At 45.3% G+C, this 4,816-nt stretch overlaps 1 long non-coding RNA gene across 1 annotated transcript; it reads right to left on the bottom strand.

The window, feature by feature from the left end:
- Positions 1-1,661: 1,661 nt before the first annotated feature.
- Positions 1,662-3,073, bottom strand: LOC137483486 (uncharacterized). The gene is made up of 2 exons (XR_011004487.1): positions 3,016-3,073; positions 1,662-1,859 (listed from the first exon to the last, which is right to left on the bottom strand). It is a non-coding gene; the product is annotated as an uncharacterized lncRNA (long non-coding RNA).
- Between the last annotated feature and the right edge of the window lie 1,743 nt (positions 3,074-4,816).

A 4,816-nucleotide genomic window follows, 5' to 3' on the forward strand; every position in this document is an offset into this window, starting at 1 on the left:
CTTCACTCTCCTCTTTATTTTGTTGGTCCTTTGTGTCTTCCAGCTGATGATGTTGGTTGGTCTCTCTTCAGATGCTGTTTGGTTCTTCAGGGCATCAAGCACTGGACATGGTGGCAGGAGAGGGCTGTGAAAGCAAGAGAGTATAGAGGGAAAGCAGGAGAATCTGTAGCTATGAACCCTGTCAGTTGTGTCTCTGAAAATGGGATGTAGCCCTTGGTTTGACTCCAGGAGCAGTGGCTGTTGAGACAGAAATGCCATGCTAGATTCCCTCTGTGTCTGCTTTACACCATGCAAATGGTTTATAAGAATCCTTTCTCCTGCTCAGTAGGGCTCTGAGTAGCCCTGGTATTTGTTTAGTTTACCTTTAAATTGCCAGATTAAGATGCTGGGACTGGGTTTGGTTAACTCTGAGTGCTGTGCTGGACAGGACAACCTCCAGCTCTTTAAGCTACAGGAAGCCTGGCTGTGCACAGAGGAGTGAAAAATTCCTGCTGCTTAGGGGACCATTTGAGAAGTTTTATTAACATCATCTAACATTTCACTTTTATTCAGATGTGGAAGAGGAGAAAAATAGTGATAGTTTAGAGGATGCTGAGACAGTTAAGGAGCCACCTTCTCCATCCTACAGCTGGTGATACATCCTGTCAGGAACATTGTGGCCAGCAGGACCAGGGTAGTGACTGTCCCTCTGGGCATTGCTGAGGCACCTCCAGTCCTGGGGGCAGTCCTGGTCCCCTCACAAGAAAGACATTGAGGGGATGGAGCATGTTCACAGAAGGGAACAGAGTTGGGGAGGAGCTGGAGCACCAAGAGCAGCTGAGGGAGCTGGAAAGGGGCTCAGCCTGGAAAAAAGGAGGCTCAGGGGGGACCTTGTGGCTCTGCACAACTCAGAAGGAGGCAGCCAGGTGGGGGTTGGGCTCTGCTCCCAGGGAACAGGGACAGGATGAGAGGAAACAGCCTCAAGTTATGCCAAGACAGGTTCAGATCAGGTATTGGGAAAAATTCTTCACTGGAAGTGTGGTCAGGCACTGGCACAGCTGCCCAGGGCAGTGGTAGAGTCACCATCCCTGGAGAGATTCAAAAGACATGTGGAGGTGGCACGTGGGGCATGGGCTAGTGCTACATTAATGGTTGGACTTGAGGATCTTTTCCAACCCAAATGATTCTGTGATTGCAACACAGACTGAAGCAATTAAAAGCTTTGGTGATTTGTGCTGCGAGCAGCACAGCAGGTGAGTGTGGTATCCTGCAAGCTGCACACCTGACAAAGTACCTAAAAATAGGAGTGTTGATACAATGAGCTGAGGCTGGATGCTGGTTTGTAACTTTTGCTGCACTGAGAAGCAGAGCATGCTTGGAGCTGGCCAAGAACTGCCTGACACACCTTTAACCTCCCCATCCTGTGAATCCTCCAGGAATCCCAGCAGCCCTTCAGGTGCTCATTTTTTTGCCATGAGGGATTTGTGACTAAAATGTCAAATAAGATATCTGTTACTGGAGTGCACACCTACCCTGTGTCCCTGTGCCCATCAAACGTGGTGAGAGATGATGATGGTCCTGGGATGCAGGAAGGAGCCACAGCAGCAGGATCAGGAGGGTGCTTTGGACCAAATCTCACACGTTCTATCGCTGCTTTGTCTGAGCCACTGGATCCTCACCTCTGGGACTCAGCTTTCCCTTTTATTTAGCAAACACCTGCAGGGAATGCTGGTGTCTGAGGATGACATTCCTGGCTAACAGAGCAGATCCTAGTGGGAAAAGGTGGATGTCTGGCATCATGTTGATGAACACAAACGGAAGTGCTTATAGGAACACAGGCAAGTTGCTCTAAAGCTGGTGTCTGGATAATGATTCCTTGTCTGAAAAGGCAACAGAGTCTCTTTGGTAAATAGCTTCCTGTAAGCAATGCTGCTTTGTGCAGAAAATTGATCTACTGGACTTGATTTTTTTTCCTGGGATCTTATTTACAGCTGCCTGACCTTATCTTGTATTAGGTTCCTGGGGTTTTGTGGGGGGCTTGTTCATTTTTCACTACAAGTTAAACTTTGTGTGCTGAAAAGCCATTGGTGATAAACAGCATGGCTTCCTCTCCTGCCCTGCCCAGGCTCATCAGCTGTGAAGTCAAACCTATATTCTCCAGGGCAGAAGATGGAAAATATTTAATGGGGAGTGAAATCCAGTTTGAAAGGACATTCTGGAGACTTCGTGCTTTCAAACTTGGACAGAATCCCTCTCACGTCTGGCATGGGACGTTGAAACTGGACTGGCCATAAAGTGGTTCAGGGGGCCAGACTGAGAACAGTTTTCTCTTGTCCAGATTTCCTGCTGAGACCATCCAGAGTGTCTTGGGTAGGCTCCAAGTCTGTGATTTATGGACAAACCACAAGCCAGGAATCTGCACTCTAAACTCCTTGACAGCAACTGTTTAAAACATTATGGGAAGAAATGGCCACTGTTTCCAAGAGAAGAAAACTTGGGAGCCATTAATAATGTTTAGCACTTCTGCAGTTATTAATTAATCCTCCCGCTCTTGTTGTGAAATGAGTCAGAATTACTCTTACTGTACAGATAAGGTCTGCATGGAGCTTAAATGGATTTCCTTAAAGGACACAGTCAATCTGCACTGAGGACACAGTACAGGACTCCAGAACCCCAGCACTAACTGAAACAGACCCCTCCAGGATCCGGAGGCATGAAAAAAAGTACCTGCTGGATTTGGATGAGGCAGTAAACACAAACTTACAGCACCTTCAAGAGGCTCTGCCCAACACCCTGCTCAGTTGAAAGTTGTTCCCAGGGCAGTTCTAGGTCTGCCCAAACCTTACCTATTGAAACCATGTTGTTTCCCAGGAACTCCTGGGTTCAAAAATTCCTGGTATTTCAGAGAATCAGTGGAAGCTTGGCTGCTTATTGGAATTATCCTGTACTAAGTCCTTTCCAGCTGGTTTTCTCCTCTATTGTTTGGGAAGAAAAGGATGCTAAAATCTGTCTTGCTCTCTGCCCAGGACTGCTCACCTCCTGATGCTTCTGGAGTGTGTGAAATATGGGTTTTCCTCTCTTTCATCAGCAGGAAGGTTTTCTTCCAGGAAAAAAAAAAAAAAAAAAAAAAAAAAAAAGAAAAAAAGGTCAGTTGTTCTCCCTCTGTTCTCAGAATCATCTTTTGTTTCTCTATTACCTCCCTCCTTACACTTCACCTGCATCTTCCCGGGGGCACTCCATGGCTGATGCTATGGTTCAATGCAGCCCAGGCCAGGAGAGGATTTTCTCTGCCTAGACACTCATTTCCTCATTCTCCCAGGATAAGCAGTGTTCCTTGGTGCTGGAGCTACTTCCAGCAAGATTTTAATCTAAAATCACAAAATCCTTCCCATCACATCCCTCCTGGAACTGGTTTGACGTGCAAACAAGTGGGAATAAGTAAAGCCTGCCATTAAGTCCTGGCTGAAATGGAAGAACTGGCAGGAGCACAGGGAGCAAAAGCTTCAGTAAGTACTTAAATTTGTAAAGACTCTTGATGGTCTCATTGTTAAATCTATTTACAGCAGCAGAAAAGATAAAAAAATAGGGAAAGAAGTAGTTTCCTCATCCTTTAAAATCCACATGGCAAAAGGTATTGTAATGAGTTGTCCATTAAACATCCATCCAATGTTATTCCAAAGGTCATGATAGGATCTGCAGGGGATTTGGGGTCAGTTAATCCAGAAGCAGACTGAGGAGCCAAGCAGAGCTTGTTCTCCTTCTGCAGCCCAAGTAAACGAGGAATAACTGGGATAACTGGGGTTAAAACCCAGTCCAGAACTAGATCAATAAACCAGTCCTTCACGGAACTGTGCCACATTAAATCCTTTGAAACCCAGGAAGTCAGAGCTGTGGCAGGAGGCAGAGGGAGATTCAGCTGCAGCTTTGCTTCTCAATCCCTGGACTTGTTCTGCCCCAAGTAGTTCAGCAGGTATTTTAAAAAACGTGTTCAAAGTTATCTTGCAACATGCTTCAGGAAATCAAAGGACGGGGATGAGTGTTTTTAGATGGGAACTGTATTTTAAACGTTTAGAGATTCTTTAACGCCCAGTGCCCTGGCTGAATGATGGTGATTCTTCTTGGAAATGATCATTCATTTCACTTCCCAGGAGAACCAGATGAATTTTGGTTTATACCACTCAAACTTGTGCCATGTGAGTTACTGAATGGAAATATGCTTGTTTTCCTGGCAGGCTTACAAGAGGAGATGGATACAGTGGCCTGTACCATCCCAAAATTCACACTCGAGAGGAAAACAAACCAAGCTGCTCTTCAGGAAAATGCTGCTTTTTTCTTTGTTTGGCCCTTTCAAGTCTCTGTGCTGAGTTTATGCTGAGCTCTGTCATCCAGAAGGGAGAGTAACACAATAAATGGATACAAACCCAAACCTTCCTCATTGGAACTGGCCTCAGTGGCTGCTTGTCTGATCAATGCTGACCTGAACTGAATCACGTTTTATGAAAAGCTTAAAAAAGTTAATCTGAAGATGCCAAAGAGCCACCAGTGTTACAAGTCTTAACAGAAAGCAGGGGATCTGCTCTTATACTGAGCAGAAAGTGAAACAAAAATTTTGAGCAATGCTGACTGCAGCACACTGGGGATGAATATGTACATTCTGCATAATATGTAATTTGTGTACTCATAGATATGTAGATAACAATATTTCCTACAAATCCCATTGCACAGCGAATTCTAGCAGTCATTTTGAAAACCTGCTCATGTCAGCAATAATGTTCACAAGTCCCATAGTCGTCATTTTCTGCAGAGACAACCCAAAGGCCCAGTGTGACAGTAAATA

Source organism: Anomalospiza imberbis, chromosome 16 (genome assembly GCF_031753505.1).
Source record: "Anomalospiza imberbis isolate Cuckoo-Finch-1a 21T00152 chromosome 16, ASM3175350v1, whole genome shotgun sequence".
NCBI classification, from domain to species: domain Eukaryota; kingdom Metazoa; phylum Chordata; class Aves; order Passeriformes; family Viduidae; genus Anomalospiza; species Anomalospiza imberbis.